At 36.1% G+C, this 22,263-nt stretch overlaps 1 protein-coding gene and 1 pseudogene across 2 annotated transcripts in view; one reads left to right on the top strand and one right to left on the bottom strand.

Annotated features, from left to right (window-relative positions):
- LOC143902911 (uncharacterized) overlaps positions 1–22,263 on the bottom strand; it is a 229,489-nt gene that overhangs the window by 153,456 nt on the left and 53,770 nt on the right. The gene's annotated exons all lie outside the window — the stretch shown is intronic.
- LOC143902935 (uncharacterized) lies at positions 739–6,211 on the top strand (annotated as a pseudogene). Its single transcript, XR_013258538.1, has 7 exons — positions 739–777; positions 2,132–2,218; positions 4,011–4,448; positions 4,816–4,966; positions 5,165–5,414; positions 5,715–5,917; positions 6,044–6,211. The product of XR_013258538.1 is annotated as an uncharacterized LOC143902935 (transcript).

The following is a 22,263-nucleotide window of genomic DNA, read 5'->3' as shown; positions in this document are numbered from 1 at the left end:
AGAAAAGAAGGAGGAAAACAGAAAAAAGGACGAGAGAATGTAGGAGCTGGAGGAGAAGGTAAGGAGGCTGGAGAGAAAGATAGAAAGGTTGGAGCAAAGTGGAGGCAAAAGGAAGAGGGAGGATAGCGAGGAGAGTATGGCGGGAAAAAAGAAATGGTGGGCAGGTGAGGGTGAAAGGAACGAGGACGACTTCAGAAAGAGGAATATAATTATAAGAGTGGAGAAAGAGAAATGGGAAGGTAAGAAGACCAACTGGGAGAAAGTGAAGAAGCTTTTCGCAGAAGGGCTGAAGGTGAAGGTGAAGGTAAGAGAGGTGATAGTGGTGGGGCAGAGAAGGATTTGGTTAACGATTTTGGTAAAGCTAGGAGACGAGGAGGAGAAGAGGCGGGTTTTGGAGGCGAGGAGAAGGGCAGGGAGCTCCATAGGAGTTAAGATACACGAGGATAAGTCGGTGGAAAGGAGGGTTAGGGAGAGAGAAGAAGGGAGAAGGGAGGTGCACAAGTGCACAGGGAGATCGGCGGAGGAAGAAATCACGAGAGGGATGGAGGAGAAGCTTCTCTTGAGCCCAGAGGAGGAGAAGGAGGAGGGACGAGAGAGGAAGCAGGCCAAATAGGGAGGAGTCGACAGGAAGGATGGAGGTGGAAGGAAGGAAGGAAGAATGGACGGCAGAAGCGGAGGAAGAAGAAGAGGGATAAAGAGGGGAGGGGAGGGGGGGTAAATATTTTTGTAAGGTCGCAAATGGCCAGGCACAGGGGAAAGAAAATGTACGGGGTTTGGGTACGTTCCTCATAAATAAAAACGCCTTGTAAACCCTACGGGGAAATGCAATAAACGGCATACATACATACATACTAAGCACAGTTTACAGTTTTATTTAATATTTTTTAGAATCTCAGAAATTTACTCTCAGAATCAGACACCGGTAAAAAATTATTAACACAAATACGATTAACTCCATCGGATCGCAATAATTTATGTAAGATAATTATTGAGAAGCTTCTTAGCAAATCTATGAAGTACGTATAAATGTATTTAAGTTTCGGAATCTATAGAATTTTTGTTGAACTTATTTATTTTATTTTCTTATTGTGTAGAATAAAGACTGAAGAATTTCAAGATTGGTCTGCAGAAATTGTTAACCTTTTTAAATACGAAAAGGCTTCTACATATTTCGTTCCAAGTAACGCTAAATAGAAACGTTTGGCTAGTGGAAAACTTTGGGACAAGTATAATCGCGTAAAAGAGTCACGGTCGGTCTCGCTCCGCGTGTACTTGGCGCGAGACACTACCGTGTCTCTTGATAATCTCAAGAAGTTAGTTTTAAAACACAAAAAACCGTGCGAAGAAGACAATGTTGAAATAACTCCTGAGAATAATGATGACTGTGAGAGGCACTAATTGCATTACGTGCAATTCAACCGGAAGATATAAATATTGAAAAATTGTGAAAAGAGACATTTACAAGAAGAAACAGAGGAACTTCGATTATAAATTATTATGAGGAATATCCCATTTTGAAAACTGCGATTGGTGCTACACTTGTAAGAATATACATTGATATTTTAACATTCTATAACTCAAGTTAAAAATGCGTTGTAATTTGATGTCAATGGTTATAGTTGCAGATTGATTTTCAACTGGAAACAAAAACAGATATGCTCACTTTCCAAAAGAAATGGCCTAAAATCGCTCCGTATATAAGACTTCATGCTGAGAAAACAGAAGTATGCCCAACATTATGTGAGGTGGCAAATGGTAAATATTATACATAAATAAATTTTTAATGCTATAATTAATTTTTGCACAAAACATTCTATTTTAATACAATATTTCCAAAGTCATGTCTAAATATAAGAGATATTGCATGAAAGTAGAACAAGCTTGGCATATATGATTTATATATTACTTGCAGATGTACCTGTTGAAACATTAAGCCTTCTCATGTTACCTTATTTATTAAAACCGAGTAATGTGAAAACAGGCAATAAGAAGAGGTGGAAACCGTCCAACATAGAAACTGCTGAGTTTTATTTTTCGAGTTTCTGTAAGCAATTGTTTACATATCTTTAAAAAATTATTCGTAAAATATAATTATAATTTATTTTATTGTATATAACATATTTTTTTTCAGAATATAGCAGATTTGGAACCTAAACTCCAGAAACGAAAAGAAAAACTTGAAACTTATGGATTGACACTTCAGCCAATGGTGGTAGCAGTGGGTTCCATTTTAAACTTGACATCTTTTTACGTTATTATTAACGATGTTAAGTATACATCAACAAGTTTAATGAATGCAATTGATTTATGCTTTAAAATCTTCTTTGCGCTGGATGCAACATATCCAGCAGATTCTGAAATTGTGTGGTATTTTTTACAACAATATATTTATGGCATTACTAATGAAAAATATCACCGTAATTTTATTTCTGTTGAAACCACTTGGCATGATATAGAACAACTTATGCTTACTCGTAAGTAAATCACTTCAATAATAATTATAGTATCGCTAACTCGTTTATAGAAATATAAGCATATAACATTCCAAAGATGATGAAATGTGAATATTGTCGAAAAACCTTTCCGAAAAGGTATCTTAAGCTACATACGTTTATATCACTGCTGTTTGTGTAATATGCATACAAAGTTATAACTTTTTATTTTCAAGCGATTGTATTTCAGTTATTAAGGCTTCAGTTATAAGGCTTTTGTATTTCCACGGCGTGAAATTCTTAAATTGTATTTTCTTATTTCCATTAATTGGCACAGTATCACATGTAGTGTAGCTTTAACTTTAAGTTTAATTTAAATAAACTATTGAAAATGTGCAATGTTGATTATTTATTGTATAAATATGTACATCTGACCTTTTTCTTATCATATAATTAACCGTTTTACAGAAACTGACGGAATCATATATAAAGTACGTTTACACAGCGACGGTTTATAATCCGGTTTAATAACTACTGTATACTATCTAATCCAAAATTTGTTTCCTTTTGATTATAATGATCATTTAAATTAAGCCTTTTTGATATTTAAATATAAACTACAGTTTCTAGTTTAAATACATATAACAACAAGAAACTGATTTAAATGTTAAAAATATCAAAATAGGCTCATAATGAAATAATCATTATAATGAAAGAAAAATTTTTTAGATTGAATAATATACAGAGTTACTAAACCAGATTTTAAACCGACTATGTGTAAACGTAGTCATATATACATAGTGAACAAAACCATATACAAAAAATAAGATCTTACTATTATATATAATACAGTTTATTACTATATAGTATGATTCATTGTACTATCAACTGTGTTTCATGTAACTATATTTTATAGTATGGTTAACTACACGAAAATCTAATTTTGGTTCATAATAACCATTTCATATGGTTCGACTAATTCATGTCATAGTAAGGCTGACTATAAATCTGTGTCCATTTTACTATATTTTGTATGTTTGACTAAACTATAAATATATAGTTGATGCCAAAATTCACTATAAAATATAGTGAGATTATAGTTATTCCAACTATTTTTTTCTCTCAGTGCAGCGAGAAATGACCCATCGAATCGACGTCTAATCAACGTCGAAATCATGACGTTGATTAGACGTCGATTCGATGGGTCATTTCTCGTCATTTCTCGCAAGGATAGGGTATACACGGCATATGTAAACATTATTCTAGGTTTAACAACATATGCGCGAAATGTCCTGAAGATGATTTTATGCAGCGGCATTTTTTAAAACAGTAAAGTAATTTTTTTGAAAAAATTATAAATTACATAAAATTATAAATTGCATTAGAAAATATGTAATAAAATTTCTTTTTGTACTTATAAAATTTTTTTGTTGTAACGTTTTCTACGAATACTTGAATTTTTCTCCTATAATTTTCTATAATTTTGTGCATATGTTGTTAAACCTAGAATAACATAATGTATACATTAAACTCCACATTATCATCAAATTAATTCCAATTTTTAGATAATGATGTAACTATGATACTCTGAAATACATGACTATTAATCAGTGTCCAGAACTAGCTGAAGTTATACCATCGGTTGGTACAAGAATTGCGCTACAAAATTATTTCCGCAGTAATGATGATTTATGCAAAGAAATCAATGCTTCTTCTGACAATAACCTTCCTTTGGCTTCTACTTCTACGCCTTTTGTGACTCCATCTTTGACACTTGCTCTTACACCAGAAGAGAAATTTGACGAATCTCTTGATAATACAACATCAAATAATGATATAAAAGCATCTATGGAAAATGCTACACAATCATCTTTTGTAGAAGAGTCCTCTGTTAATGATACACAAAATATTGTAATATTAGACACTTATGGTCATAATAACGAGATAGTAAAAGAGTTACAGAAGATTGATGAAACAGTGGACATGATGATGTAAAATTCTCCAGAACTGTTTAAAGTATGTGTGTAATATTACAAATAAGAAAAAATATAATTCATTTTTCTTATGTTTTGTTGCATTTGCATAAGTATTGCTATATTTCTTGTCATATTGTCACATAATTTAATATAAAATATTTTTTAAAAAAGTGCAACGGTGAATCGTAATTTAAAAATGTTTTTATTTTTTACTCTTTATTCTACTTTTTGGAAAATCTATCACAATGCTAAATATATTTTTTATTTAAAGTGCATAAAAAGCACACTTCTTATAAAGTGCTTTGTAAAATATTTTTGTTAAATATTTCTTTTAATCCATAATTTTTTATAATTAAATGCAATAACCTATCTTCATATTTTGCATTTAAAAATTCTTCTTTTTACAGTTAAAAAACTTTGATTTAAAGGCATTGCTTAAAAAAACAGTAACCGGACAAGCGATTATAGCTTCATACGATGCAATAAGAAATGGATTATCGCTGAGATGCCAACAGTATTTGGCAAACATTATTATCTGCCACTTTTTTTATAATAACATTAAGTAAGCATTCTTTGCTTATTAACTACAAATTTTATAATACGTGTTTGTTTACAAAATGATATAGAACTTTTTCCTTCAGTTTAATACATTCTACTTGAACTCGAGCGGTCGGATATCTAAATCAACACTTTGCATATAAATATATCAGCTGAGAATAATAATGTTAGTTTTCTTATGCAACTGTACTTACTCTTTCAACGTTCAATTAAATAACAAAAAATTAAACAAGATTGCGGATCACATTATTACTCTCTTCCCTGCTGAATGTAAAGAAGTATATTATTGTCCATCCATAAAAGAGAAACAATCAAAAGATCAAAAATCCGGAATTGCTAAGGGAAAATTAGTTGATAAAAATAAAAACATGTTAGCGTTTTTTAAGAAAATATAAATTGATTCCATTGAGCAAATCTGTCTCAGTAAATAGTTCCACAGATAAAGATAGTTTTAACAAAGGTTGGTGTAAATAACATATTTTTACAATTTATTTTATACACTGAGAAAAAAATATTCTAGAATTTAGAAAATATTAGTTTGCATACAACTGACTCTATTTTCTAAAATGAAGAAAATTTTCCTTTTTATTAGTATATGTGTACTAGAAAAAAAATATAATAATAAAAAGAAAATTTTTCTTTATTTTAATAAATAGAGTCACAGTTGTATGCAAACTAATATTTACTAAAATGTAAAAAATTTTTTTCTCAGTGTACTTAATTACCTTTTTTTTTCTTTTTTTTTAAGGAAATACTAATAGTCGCGAGGAGGCAGAGCGGAGTCACAATTGGCTTAAGAATAATTTCGAACCTTGGGAAGAAGTTTTGCTTCATTGGGAAAAATCATTTTTATATAGAAACAAATTGATACATGATCGTATAACTTACCCACATCTATGCTCAATTTTTGACGATTGGAACATATTAACATCTTCAATGGGCTATGTGTTAGTAAATAACTTGCAGTCTGGCATATTATTTACTATAATTTATTTAACAAATTTTTACTGTTGAGCTGTTGCCTTGTAATGCCGCATAACATTACTCGTAAAATAAAAATTTTTCGTTTCATTACAGATTGAAAAGGATTACTTACGGTTATACAAGGAAAAATATAAAAACGTTCAAGAAAAGTTCGATTCTTTATTTAATGATGTGTTGCGTTTGAGAGGCAAGGAATTGGATTGTTCCAACAAACTATTGCTAGATATGTTAAGTGGCAATATTCCAAATAGTAATATATAAAGAATGGAATAATTTGTGTAATGACTAATTTGTGTAATTGTTAACAAATAATTTTTTTGTTTTAGATTCAAAAATTTTAATTAAAATTTATTTATTATTTTCGCTTTTACCAAATAAATCCTCGAAAGTCAAAGTTGGCAAGAATTTCTTTAAACCAACCCAAGTTGAATCGCAAGAAAGTCTAGTACACTTCATATTAAAAAAAAAAAAAAAAAAAAAAGTATTTTAAAATATAAATAAATTGAAATTTTTCTCTCTTTCTCTTTCTCTCTCTTAGAAATAAGATCTTACAATTAGTATTGCATTATTTTAGATTCATGGTGATGTGGAAGAGAAGATAGAAAATAAAAAGAAAAAGCTTCAAAAATTTGGATTAACCTTGCAGCCTTTTATTCTCGTGGTAGGACCTTCTTTAACAGAAATTCAAGCAATTTTTGTAAGAATTGATAACGTCTCGTATAAGCTGAAAACACTGTTTAAAGCTTTAGAAATATGTTTTATGAGTTTTATGGTCCTGGACTTGAAGTATTCATCTGCATCAGAACACAATTGGTATTTATTGCAAAGAACTGTTTTTGATATAAATTTACAAGAAAACAACAAAATTCCCATGATTTGTGACGTAATTAAAAAAATTTCTAAATAGCTTTTGAGTGTACAATTCCTAATACATTATATTGAATTTTTGTTTTGGTATTCTCAATGTTTATAAGTGTCAGACTTTTATTTGCTTATTGATAATTTTATCAAGTACATAAACATTATTTTCTTTCAAAATAAGTATTATAATTATAGATATTAGACTTTTTTGTTTATTAATTTTATCAAGAACATTATTTTTTCCCTTTAAAAATGATTTGTACTGTCTGTCAGCGAAAATTTAAAAGTATTGAAAATGTAATAAGACATATAAAGGCAACTCACCCTTATAAACAAAGTTTTCAATGTGGTTTTTCCGAGTGTTTTAGAAAATATGTTAATATTCAATCTTTAAAGAAACATTTTAATGCTTCACATAAAGACCTTTTTAGCAACAGTGATGCATCACGTAAATTAAATAAACGATTTACAAACGTTCATATTACTGATAAAACATAATTTTCAAGTAATACCGACATACCTACTATTGAAGTTAATAATAACCAATCAAATGTTAAGGCTAACGATAATGACGATATAAATGTTATTAATGTACAACAAACGGTTGATGAGATGCAATATTAAAATTTATTGTTAAGTTATACAGTAATAGCTCGATTACTAGGAATATTGTTCAACTTTTAGTTGATGATTGCTCAGAATGTACAAGATTTACTGTCATACATAAAATGTAGATTACAGTCTAAAACATCTTTTTCCAATAATAATGTTTCTGAAATGCTTGATAACATTTTTGACAATATAAAACCTTTTGAGAAATATTCGACAGAATATAGACGTTTACAGTTTTTAAAAGAATCTAAGTGGCTCGTACAGCCACAGAAATTTTTTATAGGAGAAATGCTTGATAATAACAGAAATAAAAGCAATTTTACAATATTAACATCAAAAAAAATGTGAAGACCAATTTATTCCGTTACGGAAGTCATTAAAACAATATTTAGAATTACCTGGAGTATTCATGTCAATCAAAAGTTACATTACGAAAAAGTCTGCAAAAGAAAATAGTATATCAAGTATTTTTTCCGGAAATGTGTGCCATGGAAAACTTTAGTTATAAAATTTGATGGTAAAATATTGCTGCCTTTGTTGTTATATTACGACGATTTTGAAACGGGAAACCCTTTGGGGTCAAGAGCATCTATACATAAAAATTGCGAAGTCTGTATTACACAATTGCAGGTATACCAAAAGCTCATGCCTCATCTTTAGAGAATATTTTTCTTGGTGAACTTTTATATAGCGGGGATCGTGAAACGTTTGGCAATAAAGTCTCTTTCAAACCAATTATTGACGAATTTATTAATTTAGAAAACTGTGGTATCACTATATGCATGGATAATAAAAAATATCAAATTTTCTTTTCCTTGCTTGCACTATTAGGAGATAATTTAGGATTAAACGATTTACTTGGTTATAATAAATCATTTTCTGCTAATTTCTGTTGTCGTGCATGTCGAGCTTCAAAATTAGAAATAAAATCTCAGTCTAAAAAAGATATAGAATTATTAAGAACAATATCGAATTACAAAAAAGATTGTAAAGACTTTAGCCATGGTGTCAAAGAAAAATGTATTTTCAATGAATTGTCTAATTTTAACTGTATAACAAATGCCGCACGGAAAAAAATGATATGATGCACACAACCAGAAAAAATTTGGTTGTAAGCAACCTAGCTGCATCACAAAGTTATCTGTGAGTAACAATTATGTGTATGGTTGATGTGACTTATTTACTTCTACATGAATTTAGTTGCGCGGAATTTGGTTGCCACAACCAGAACTTGGATGGACTATCTATCCATATAGTTGCGTCAATCGGGATGAGGCCGCGATGTCAGAAAACAAAAGCGACTCGCTATGCCGCGCATACATTTTCTAGCGCGTAGTGAGTCGCGTTTCTCTGCACGCGTTGCAACGTGTTATAGCGCAGATTATCTAGTATCGCCATTTTCTATTTCGTCGTCATTATGGATGAGCGTTGCAAAATTGCGTTGCAACGTATGAAACTGTCGCACCTTATTGGATTATTTGAAAGTATGTATGATTAAAGGTCGATTTAGACATAACCGTGCCGTACCCGTACTGTATCCGTATCCGTTACTTCTGTAGTAACTTACGATGATTCTGCTAGAGACCCTCTTTACGCGGAGTGAATTATGCAGACCCCCGTTTACGCGGAGTGAATTATTGTATATTTAAGATAATTTGAGTAAGTGTTATAACTCAGAAGTAACGCTCGCGTAAACAGAATATATATGTGCATGAAGATATCCACTAATTGCGTTCTCATATATATAGTGTCCCGCAACTTGCAAACTTAATTTGAGTTCTTAAAGTCAAATAGAGATGAAAATCGTAATACAGAAATATCAAGACTATATATAGTCTTTAATATCGTTTAGAGTTGACAAATCGAAGGGCCCAAAGTTCGCGTGTTAAAGCGGTACATCGCAGAATTTATCAAGGTGTTGGTGTTCGAGATCCGTCGAACTTTCCTACGCGAAACATCGGCTCGAAAACATTATTATATTTAACATCGAGAAATACCGATGTTTATGTGGTTCGAGCTCTTTCGAACTTGTGCGAAACATATTGTTGCGCCCGTGCCGAGACACCCGTTGCGCGCTGAACTTCGTCCACGTGAACTTCGCTCGAATAGCTTCAAGTCGAAGCGCGGTCCTTAACGACGGGATTATTGATTTATTAATTACACATTGACTGTGAGATTTTGCTCTGGGTTTCCGATTCGTTCGGACGTGTGCACCCGAGCTCTTTGTTAAACGAGTTCCTATTAAACGAGTTCCTATTAAACGAGTTCCTTTCTAACATAAAGAGAGTCTTTATTCCTGGAAACGGGATTACGCGCCGCGTTCGCGAGTGAGTGTGTGAGTGAGCAGCGGACGCACGGATAAGCGTAACATTTTTGGGGGCTCGTCCGGGATCGGACGAGCGAAGACGAACGAGCGAATAAGGAACTCTAGACGAGCGCAGTATTCCGACCAGGATGGCGACCATGCACTCCCCGCCGAGGACCCGTTCGCAGGCCGCGGCGTCGGCAGGAGCGGAGACGGGTGCCTCGTCCCATTCGCAGGATGCGGGGGCGACGGAGGCGGGGACGGGCGCTTTTGAAGCCGTCCACTTAGAGTTGCAAAATCTGCGCGAGGAGCGGCGGCTGGAGCAGCAAGAGCAACAGCTTTTCCGCAGTGAGATGGAGGCTCGCTTGAAGGAGCGCGATGCTGCAATGGCACGTCTCCAGGAGCAACTCGCCGTTTACCAGCTAAGTCCCTCCAATAATGTTTCTCGCGGCGTAATGTTGAGTGAGGCGTCGTGTGAGATAGGCGCGGGTGAGGGCGCGTGTGCGGGGCGCGCCGCGTGCGGAAATTCGGTCGCGCCGCTGCGGGCGATGGGCGCGAGCGTGGGCTCGTGTGCGGGGCGCATCGCGTGTGAAGGTTCGAGTGAAGCGCCGCGCGGTTTGAAGTTGAAGCCGGATACGTTTGATGGGACGGCGCCGCTTCGCGAATTCTTAGCGCAATTTCTTTTAATCGCGCGCGCGAATTTGTGGACCGAGGCGGAAAAGGCGGTCGTGTTGGCTTCGTGTTTGCGCGGGAAGGCGCGGTCACTTCTCGAATCGTGCGCCGATGGAATCAAATCTCTCACTTACGCGGAGCTCACTGAAAAGCTCGAGCTGCGTTTCGGAGAGGGGCACCTCTCGCAAAATTATTACTCCCTTTTTACGAATAGAAAACAAAGATTCGGGGAGGAATACGCAGCGCTGGGCTCTGATCTTGAAAGGCTCTCGCGCCTGGCCTATCCCGAATGCACTTATGCCGTGCGAGATAAGATTGCTTGTTCACAGTTCGTTTCTGCTTTGTTTGATGGATTTGTCAAGAGAACTTTACAATTGGAAGGGATCACTTCATTAAAGATCGCGGTGGAAAGGGCAAAGGCGGTTAAGGCTATTCAGGGCGAAAGCTTTGGGGAAAGAAATAGAGGGGGAAAGTTTTTCAATAAAAATGGGGGGACTAGTGAAACAGCGAATCCTACTTAAGGTGAACAGAAAGAGAAAGAGAACGTGAAAGAAGGAGAAAAGAGAAAATTTGTTAAGAGTAAGCCGAAGGAATGTTGGCTTTGCAGGAGGCAAGGGCATTTCCGTAACGAGTGTCCGGAAAAAAAGAAAAACGTGGTTTAGTTGATCTCGGCGGGGAGAGATCAGCTTGCATGGATAAATCCCCGACGAAACGGTGTTTTCTTGTTAATAGAGTGCATAAGATTTTTCAAGATTATTGTTACACTGGTTTTCTTAATAATAAAGAATGCATTTTCAAAATAGATACGGGTTCCGATGTTTCTTTAATAAATAGGAAATTCGTTCGTGAAGGGGAACGGAGATTTCCGGTATTCGGTCGAAGATTCAAGTATCCCACGGGGGAAGACGTTACGGTTGACTTCGAAATTCTCGCCAAGGTTGAACTCGGTAAAAACTCATTCGAGCTTCCGATATTAGTGTCGGACATTGCGGATGATTGTCTTCTGGGGGTGGATTTTCTTCGGAAGACAGATTTCGGTTGAGTTTGCGATTCTTTTTTCGGCGCACCTTCTGTTATTCGAAGGATTGCCCAAACGAAAGATTCTAAGGAGTTCTCTCCCCTTTTGGAGGAGCTCCTTTCTAAAAATTCTAAGAATCTTTCCGATAATCAGCAAAATGTTTTTGTTGAATTCATTCGTGAATATCGGGATGTATTTTCTGAAAAGATTGTTGCGGGAAATTGTGATGTAGTTAGTCATGTAATTAACGTTGTAGATTCTCTCCCTATTAAACAGGTACCACGCAGAATCCCTTTTAACATGAGAAAGGAAGTTAATGAGATTATTGAGGAAATGAAGGAACAAGGAGTGATCGAAGCGTCACAAAGCCCCTGGATTTCTCCTGCAGTATTAGTAAAAAAGAAGGATGGATCGATGAGATTCTGCGTAAATTATAGAAAATTGAATGATGTTACTATGAAAGACTCCTTTCCTTTACCACGAATTGACGATATCCTCGACCAATTAGCAGGTAACACTTGGTTTTCTACACTCGATCTTAAAAGCGGATATTGGCAGGTGAAAATACATCCCGAGGATAGGGAAAAGACTGCCTTTTCTATCGGTAATGGTCTTTGGCAATTTACTGTGATGCCATTCGGATTATGTAACGCCCCCGCGACTTTTCAACGTCTTATGGAAAAAGTTCTTCATGGTTTATTATTTAAGATTTGTTTAGTTTATCTGGACGATGTAATTATTTTCGGGAAGAATTTTAACGAAATGGTTGAGAATCTGAAAAAGGTTTTTCTTCGTTTACGTAATGCTAATTTAAAAATCAATCCAAAAAAATGTGTCCTTTTTGAAAGAAATGTAAAATATTTAGGTCATGTAATTTCTTCCGAGGGCGTTGCAACAGATCCTGAAAAGATCTCTGCAGTGAGAGACTGGCCTGTCCCTCACACTAAGAAGCAATTGAGGAGTTTTCTCGGGTTCTGCTCCTATTATAGAAGATTTATTAGAGGATTTTCTTCAATAGCCAAGCCTTTATTTATTCTTACGGAAAATAAAGTTAAATTTGTTTGGGAAGAAAATTGTCAAAAGGCTTATGAAGAATTAAAACTTGCATTATCATCTTCCTCAATTCTATCTTTTCCTGATGGGGAAGGAGAATTTATTGTCGACACTGATGCTTCTGGTGTTGGGATTGGCGCGGTCCTTTCTCAGGAACAGGAGGGAAAAGAAAGAGTAATCGCTTATTACAGTCGTATTTTAAATAAGGCGGAAAGAAATTATTGTGTGACTCGCCGCGAACTTTTGGCGATTGTCGACTCTCTTAAATCTTTTCGCCATTACCTTTTGGGGCGAAAATTTTTAATTCGCACGGATCATGTCTCTTTGAAGTGGTTAATGTCCTTCAAAGATTTGGAAGGACAATTGGCTCGTTGGTTGGAGAGGCTCCAACAATTTGAATTTTCTGTGGTTCATCGTAAAGGCTTTTCTCACAAGAATGCCGATGGTTTATCAAGGCGACTGTGTGAGATGGAAGATTGTCAGTATTGTGCAAGGGTGGAAAAGAAATCTTCTCAGGGACAAGAAGAGACTGTTGCTCGAATCTCCTTAGACACTGAAAGTCTGAAACTCTGGCGAAAGGAGCAGAGATTGGATCCGGACATTTCTTTAATTTTACAGGCGAAGAAGGTAGGTGTTCGTCCTCTTCGTTCTGAAGTAGTATCAGGAGATATTTCTTCTCAGATTTATTGGGCATATTGGGATGCTCTTGTTGTTAAAGATAATATTCTTTATAAGAAGTGGGAAGCCCCTAATCTAAATTCTGTCTTCTTTCAGCTGGTAGTTCCCCGAAGTCAGGTTGCCAGGATCTTAGAGGAAGCTCACGATTCTTCTTCGGGAGGGCATTTTGGAATAAATAAGACCCTAAGTAAAATCCGTCGACGTTTTTATTGGGCTACCTGTAAGCGCGATGTAGAAGACTGGTGCAGATCTTGTCGTGTCTGTGTAGCCAGGAGGGGTCCCTCAGGCAAAGGGAGATCTCCTCTTCAAATTTATAACGTGGGCACCCCTTTTCAGAGGGTACAGATGGATATACTTGGTCCCCTCCCGAGAACTTCCACCGGAAACAAATATTTACTTGTGATCGTTGATTGTTTCACTAAATGGGTAGAAGCATTTCCGATCAGGAATATTAGGACAAGGACTATCGCCGAGGTCTTCGTTAACGAGGTTATTTCCAGACACGGAGTTCCCTCAGAAATCCACACTGACCAAGGACGAAATTTTGAGTCTAAGTTATTTCGGGAATTAATGAACCTTCTGGGAATTAAAAAGACAAGGACTACTCCTTTACATCCCCAGTCGGATGGCCAAGTCGAACGTCAACATCAGACGATAACAAATTTCTTGGCAAAATTTGTCTCTGAAAATCAGAAAGATTGGGATAGATGGATTCCCATGTTCCTACTGGCATATAGATCATCTAAGCATGAGGCCACGGGTTTCACTCCAGCAGAATTATATTTCGCTAGAGACTTAAAACTTCCTCTAGATTTATTACGAGGTAATTCTCCAGATGTTCAGGAGCAGGAATCTTCCGGGTATTACGTCCAAGACTTGAGGAGAAGGTTAGGAAAAATTCATTTTGAGGCAAGAGAGAGAATGTCGTTGAGATCTTCGAAGATTAAAACCTGGTATGACGGGAGAGCAAGATCATTTCTTTTCCAAGAGGGGCAGAAAGTTTGGCTGTTTAATCCTCAAAGGAGAAGAGGGAGGGCTCCTAAGTTGCAGAACAATTGGGAGGGCCCGTATTCTATAGTTAAGAAATTAAGTGACGTAGTATTCTGTATTCACAGGTCTCCTCGGAATAGGAAGAAAATTGTGCATGCCGATAGGTTACTCCTTTTGTAGAGAGACATTTGGGTTAGGTTGTGGTGCGAGAAGTCTAGCGGAGCCCGAGGGTAGTGGGAACTCTTTTATTTATGTTTACAATGTTTACGTGTTTTAATAACTTTTTTTTTATGCTTTTGTGTATTTTGTGAAAGTTGCTGCGTTTAATGTTTGCTTTCGCAGAAAGAGAGGAAGAGCGAAGAAACTTTCGACCCGAAAGAAGGCAACGTGATCGCCTGAAGTCTTCTAAAGAAGTCTGCCTCGCCCACGGTTTTCGATCCGTGGTTTTCCGTGGAACTTAGGGCAAATGCCGAGGTGGGGACTGGGGGAGTCTTGCGAGACGCAGGGTCCACGGAGAGTTATTCCCCCTCCCAGTCCGAAGACGTTCAAGAGGAACGGATCAGCGCTGGAAACAAGGGGTCCGCACCGAGCCGGAATGTAGTGGAGTCCTGCGGAGTCAAAGAGGAAGTGGTCGAAGGAGACGTAGTCTGGTTACCCGTAGCAGCAGCTCGGGGTAGGACAAGAATCCGTCTCGGGGAAGACCTGGACTTCCTGAGGAAGAGGACCCGGTGGGGAACCGTCCGCTTCAGCTGCCCTTCCGGATTGTCGGGACGACAATCTGGAAGAGGGAGGGCAGTGTTGCGCCCGTGCCGAGACACCCGTTGCGCGCTGAACTTCGTCCACGTGAACTTCGCTCGAATAGCTTCAAGTCGAAGCGCGGTCCTTAACGACGGGATTATTGATTTATTGATTACACATTGACTGTGAGATTTCGCTCTGGGTTTCCGATTCGTTCGGACGTGTGCACCCGAGCTTTTTGTTAAACGAGTTCCTATTAAACGAGTTCCTATTAAACGAGTTCCTTTCTAACATAAAGAGAGTCTTTATTCCTGGAAACGGGATTACGCGCCGCGTTCGCGAGTGAGTGTGTGAGTGAGCAGCGGACGCACGGATAAGCGTAACAATATGTTCCCCGCGATCCCCGCGCCCTCAAAGCCCATCGATCGCGATCACGCGTTACGAAAGTGCTCCCTTATTTGTCGAAGCACGGAAACGGCTGTTGTGACGCGTGATGTGACCATACGAACGAATAGCGATTCAGCTCTCATCGCGCGTTCGTTCCTGAAAAACAACCCTCTTGAGTAAACGGCGAATTCGCTCGCCGGACAGTCAGTCGTGACTGAGGATTCCTAGCCTCAAGTCGTGGGCCAGAACTCATAGCCGAAAGTCGTCGCGTATCAATCCTCGTCTAAAGACAGCACGGCTCTCTCCCTCTTAAATCGCTGCTTGAGTCGCTACTCGCTCGTTTCGTCTCAAAGTGCGGATCTAAGTTACTCATATTTCTTCATTAAGTGTGTACTACTTAGCGAGAGGTCCGAAAACTTCCGGTCGTGCTCCGCTCGCGATCGTTCTTTTGCCGCGCGCTCAAAATTTCCGTTCAACGCGTACAAGATCTCCGCTCCGCGAGAGGCTTCGATACGAGAAGCCGAGACAAGATTTCCGTTCGCGATACCTGGCAGAAAAGTACGAACGACTCAGAAGATTTCCGAATCCGCGGCGCACGATCCGTTGTTCCCCCTCGCGTCTTTTCCGTTCTTGAAATAAAGACTATATATTTCTTTGTGCAATCTTTGTTCCGAGTGCTTTAATCCTCATTCCTCCCGCGAATTTACGACTCGCGTTACACGCTTCTCGCTCAACTCTGAGCGGAATCCAGATTCAGGGCGACCGTCGGAAAGCGACGCCCGAACAGTTGGTAAATACTATTGGTCTTATACTACATCAATACAATCTGTATATGGACCAACTAACGATAAAAGTGACTACAACTAAATTTATGTTCGTATTTACAATAACCATTAAGATATGATAGGTATTTACTTTTATACTACATCAAGACATATTATCTAAGCCAACCAAAATGGTGTAGTTGCCATAACAATATTTGTAGTTAAAAAAAGTATCAAGAAATATTAAGAAAATAGGTTGGTTGCAGCAACCAGGTACTGTCACTGCTGCAACGATAGTCACTCAACAATTGCTCTGTGACTGCAGCAAACACATAACTGGTTGTTCCGTATTTTACTATTGAATCTGGTTGGCACAACCAGATTTATGTGTGAGTCAACCATACTGTTTTTTCCGTGTACCAATCTAATTTTAGATAGAACCAGGAGAAAGCAATGTAATATTCTAAATGTTACTAAAAGATAAATTTGTGGAGCCATTATTAAATCTTAAAGAACACTGCATTCGAATTAGAGAGCTAAGACCACTTGAGAGAATTGAAGATTTCATCAGAGAAATGAATAGTATATAATGTAGACGAATATAGAACAAATGTAGAACGATACATCAAGTCTTTTACCTTTCCCCACAAATCCCACACGGTATACCGTGAACGTCCGACTACAAGGGACAATATGATCCATAGAATAAAAGAAGCAATTCGATCGTTACATGTCGATGAAATTCTTCGAGCAACCAATTCCTTCCAAAGCAGAGTAGATACTTGCATCGCAGTATTATATAAAAAATTATTATTATTATTACATTATTATTACAAAACAATTATTTTTGAATCTTTTTAAGGTCAGTGATTTCAAAAAAAAATACTATTTGTAAAGAGTGGTCATGGAGGAAGAACCCACGATGACGTGTCTGGAATGCTTAAATTCTTTCGCGTCACTTATTAAGTAAATTACATTAATATTATCATTAATATTAGAAATATTATATGATATACAGATAGAAGTGTTATATCGTTGATATATGCATAGCATGATTTTAATATTATAGATGATGTTGGATATACTTTGTAACCGTACTTATTGACACCAAAACTAAGACAACCAAAAGGATCACCTTCGGCTCGTTACACTAATGTAATATGCCCATACGTCGGTATCGTAATGTTACAGCCTGATAAAGAAAGAAAGAGAACCATTATTTACCTTTAACATAACGCAAGGACAATATATTATCTAAAAAGTCGAGTTTGCAGAGATTGGTAAAGGTGAGAAAATATTTACCTTGGAAAGTATTAAACTAGAGGAATTTTACAACTAAGCAATTAAACGACTCGTAGATACACGTTGGTGAGGAGAAAATACGTAATTGTACGTGAATGCTTTGTCGATATTGTATATACGAACTTAGTGTTTTACGGTACTGGCTCATGTAAGAGTTCAGTCATGTATAGAACGAGCTATTGGAATGTTAAAGGGAAGGGACACCATGCGAAGCGCTGCGTTAATTGTAAGTCCAATCCAATTTGAAGTTGTGAGCGCCGGAAATAAAATTCGCGAGCGACATTCGCGAGTGCCGAAAATAAAATCGCGAGCGCCGATAAATGTCGGACGGCGAACTGTACCGATATCGAATATACGCCCGCGGACATGGACCAACAAATCAAAGATGAGCGAAAGTTCGCAAGTACAAGCTCCTCTCTAAGCCTGAGACAACCCGCATCTGAAGAGATGATCGCAAAAGCGGGTGCAAGCTATGAACCCCCCCCTGACCCCATGGATGCGTAGAACCTCCCATTGCAATCAGGAAAAGACATAGGGCTCTATCAGGGCAGAGATGCCAGGTTTGCGTTTCGGCTACCCTACCACGGCGCGTGGTGGGGATAGCGCCCACGATTCGGCCAGCTTCGGGCTGGTAGAAGAGCGCAGACATATGATCTCGTGCGGTCTCTTTCTTTCCCATGCTGTAGCTGGGGCATACGCGTTACCACGCGTTACCATGCGTTACCATGCATTCCTGGTTACCGGCCGATAGCTCATATAATAAATTCTATCTCGCTTGTCCCTTTCCGCACAGACGCGAGACACTAATATCGTATCTCTTGATAATATATCTATTACTACGTTTACGCGAGCGTTACTTCTGTAATAACTTGTAATAATTCCTTCGCGTAAACGGAATTTTTTTTCACGTAAACAAGATTTTGTAGTAACTTACAATAATTTACTCCGCGTAAATGGGTAAATTATCATATATGATAATTAAAAATTCCGTTTACGCGAAGGAGAATTATTACAAGTTATTACAGAAGTAACGCTCGCGTAAACGTAGTATATATTTTATGTATATTTTAATGTAAAAGTTACTAAATAAATAAGTCTTTAATATACATCGCATTTTACATTACATCGCCATTTATTTTATACATAAAATATATAAATTAATTACAGAAATAAAAAATAGAAAGAGCATAAATAATAAAAATCCACTCTACAATATATACACCTTTTTCTAAAAAAATCGTGTTATTAATTTAGAAAGATACCTTGTATGTTATATGCGGTTCTTACATTTTTAATTAAAAGATATTAATGTGCACCGTTAATTTCGTAATTTTTATTTGTGTAACATATGTTGAATTATATAGATCTTTTATTAAATATCTTTACACATTGCGCTGTGTAAAACATTTCTTTATTTAATATTACTTATAGAAATATATAAGTAAAATAAGTAAAGTCAAGTAAAAAATTTTAATTCTTTTATTAAATTTGGTTTTTTGTTAATAATAAAGTAATAAAAAATGGAAAATTTAGAAATATTTTTCTTAAAATTATTTTATACGATCCATTTATGCACCCTCGTTACTCTTGAGATGATTGCCTTGCGATCTTATCTATTGGTACGGTTCTGCGTGGGCGATTCGCATTTGTTTTCTAACATGCACCATGTTTACGTAAAGCACGCATTCTTTTGCAAAGGAGCGTCTCGTTGTGCTGATCGCTGCGTTGTTACAGAGCTTTTCTCTAACCTCGCGACTCACGGTACTAAACAATTTTTTCACCTTTGCAATTCTAATTTCTATTCTTCCACTTTTTTCTTTATTTTCCTGTTTCTTTTTTCTTTATATTTCTACACTTTTGTCTTTCATTTTTCTTTATCTTTATTTCTTCTTTTTTGCAATCTTTTTGCCATTTTCTTTCTATCTTTTCTATTCCATTTTTTCTATTATTTATTTCTATTTTCTATTTTATTTTTTATTTCTATTTTCTATCGCTTTTATTATTTATATTTTTTACTCAATATGGAAACATACGATAAAATTAAGAAAAAATCAAAGAAAAAATTTTCACCAGCTTGGCTTAACGACGACCGGTATAAATTTTGGATAAGCCAAGTGCCATGTAATGATACCCTTTATCATTGCAATATATGCAATAAGAATTTTTCTTGTTTATCGTATGTTTCCAGGCATGCGGATTCTGCGTGTCATAAAAAAAATCTTACAGAAAATGCTGAATGTAATAAAAATGTACAAGGGAAAAAAGTACAGAATAAAAGAATATTTAGACCGCAATGGCTTGACATAAAAGAGTATAAATTATGGTTACGCGAAGCACCTAATAGCGCTAATTCATTTTATTGTTTAATATGCGATAGAACAATATTTATTACAGGCGGTCTAACGCAAATTCAGCGACACGCAGAATCCCAAATGCACAGAAAAAAATCTGAAAAAAATGACATGGCGGACAAATCGAACGAAGATTTGAATACGCAAAATGATGAAGCACTTCTGACTTTTGATAAGAAATTAAAATTAGCAGAGATACGAGTAGCCGCATACATTGCTGAACATAATCTTTCTTTTCAAGAGTCAGAAGGGCTTATCAAGATTTGTCAAAGCATAGGAGAAGATCCTATGATCTTGAGAAACTTAAATGTTGGTCGAACGAAATGTACAAATATCATAAGAAACGTTCTGTGTCCGGTTGCGACAGATCGTGTATCTAGTAACGTGAAAAAGTCAAAATTTTCTATTTTTATCGATGAAACATGTGATATAACGAATGAAAAATGGATGACGTTTCTTGTTCGATATGTAGATTCCGAAACTTTAGACATTCGTTCGCAATTAATAAAGTTAATTAATATTGATGCTAAAGATAGTAGTGCAGATAAATTATTTAAGGCATTTGAAACTGAAATGTATAAACTTGAAATTCCATTTTCAAATATCATCGCTCTGTCATGCGACAATGCGTCTGTCATGACAGGAAAACATTTATCTTTTAAAACGAAACTTCAATCAAAATGTAAAAATTTATTAACATTTTCATGTCCTTGCCATTCCGCTGCATTGGCGGCGCACGCTGCATGCGCTAAAATGCCCGATTTTTGTGAAGAATTTTTAAGAAAATTGCAACTTACATTAACAACAGTCCGAAACGTTTAGCTGTTTTCAATGACTTTTCTGAATGTTTTCAAGATAAAACTCACAAAATTTTGAAGTTATGCGAAACTCGATGGCTCTCGCGTTATTCATGTATTGATAGACTTCTTGAATCGTGGGATACAATAAGACATTTTCTTACTGAAATAGTCGTGAGCGAAAAAACAAAGTCTGGGGAATACTTATTGTCTTTGATGGGAAATGTAGATATAAAAGCGTACTTCTTATTTTTAAAACATGTTTTAAATTTCTTTAATACATTTAATGCCTATTTTCAAGCTCACGACACAAGGATTCATTTATTACAGTCTAAATCAGTTAACTTTCTTAAACAAATCTCGGAAAATTTCTTAAAACCAGAATTATTAAAAGATTTGCTTAAAAATATTTCATTTGGTGAAAAGGAGAATCAAAAATCTCTTGAAAATATAACTTTAGGATCAGATTGCGAGGAATATCTTTGTAAGTTAGTGGAGGAAGGACATGCAGATGTTATAACAACTATTCGACAAAATTGTTTGCAGTTTTACATTACTGCTGCCGAGGAAATTAGAAAGAGATTACCTATTCATAACGAATTTTTATATAAATTAAAAGTTTTTCAAGCAGATATAGCTTTATTTAATATTAATAGAGAAACATCATTTAACGATATTTCTTTTATCGCGAAAACTTTAGGTGGATTTGATGAAGACGGTTTAAAGAAAGAATGGCTTACGTTGCATTCTGATTTTACTACAGAAGAAAAAGATAATCTTGAAAAATTCAGTTTTGACAACATGTGGAAAGAAATTTTGAAACGTTCATCCATTAATCATCCTAAATATCCCAATTTAAAATCACTTGTAAATGCAATAAGATCGCTTCCGAATTCTAATGCAGATCCCGAAAGAGCATTTTCTGTCCTGACCGATTTAAAAACAAAAAAGAGAAACAAACTTTCGTCGACCTCAGTTAACGCAATTTGCGTATTTAAATCAGCGTTGAAGGCGAGGGGGGAAACAGCTTTAAATATGGATATAAATGACAAACATCTGCAGCGTATGTCGTCAAACATTTTATATGTCGCTCCTCCAAAAAAGTGGAAAAATTGTTTGACATTGTACGCTGCAGATGATGCAGGCCCCTCCTCGTCTAATGATACGCTATAATAATGTCCAAAAGATAATGTATTATCCTTTGGATATTATTATACAAATCATGTGATATGAATAATAATGTTTAAAACATAGTTCTCTCTCTCTCTCTCTTTCTTTCTTTCCCCCTCTCCCTCTCTCTCTCTCTCTCCCTCTCTCTCTCTCTCTCTCTCTCTCTCTCTCTCTCTCTCTCTTTCTGTTTCTCTTTAAACATTATTATTCATATAAAATATGATATCACATAATATATGGATATCAAAGCCTGAACACACATACACATACATACACAGACAGAGAGGGTTTGGAGTCGTTAAATACTGTGGAGATGACGAACCACGGGGTCCTGATCTCTGCTGTGACACACACACTCACACACACACACACACACACAGACAGAGAGGGTTTGGAGTCGTTAAATACTGTGTGTGTGTGTGCAGTATATTCATAAATAAACTTTGAATTTTTTGAATGTTTTTTTATATACACAATTTTGTTCCAAATTCTGTCGTGAATTATAAATCGTATAAAGTGACCTTAAAACTAATTAATACTCTGTCTTACTGTTCTTTTTCTATTCTGTCTTTAATTTTCTTTTATATTTTATATCTATCCTTTTTTATATCTATT

The sequence above is a fragment of the Temnothorax americanus genome, unplaced genomic scaffold, assembly GCF_048541705.1.
Source record: "Temnothorax americanus isolate GAGA-0224 unplaced genomic scaffold, ASM4854170v1 Scaffold42, whole genome shotgun sequence".
NCBI lineage: Eukaryota > Metazoa > Arthropoda > Insecta > Hymenoptera > Formicidae > Temnothorax > Temnothorax americanus.
The sequence above is the reverse complement of the archived record's forward strand: the minus strand, read 5'-3'. Positions and strand labels throughout refer to the sequence as shown.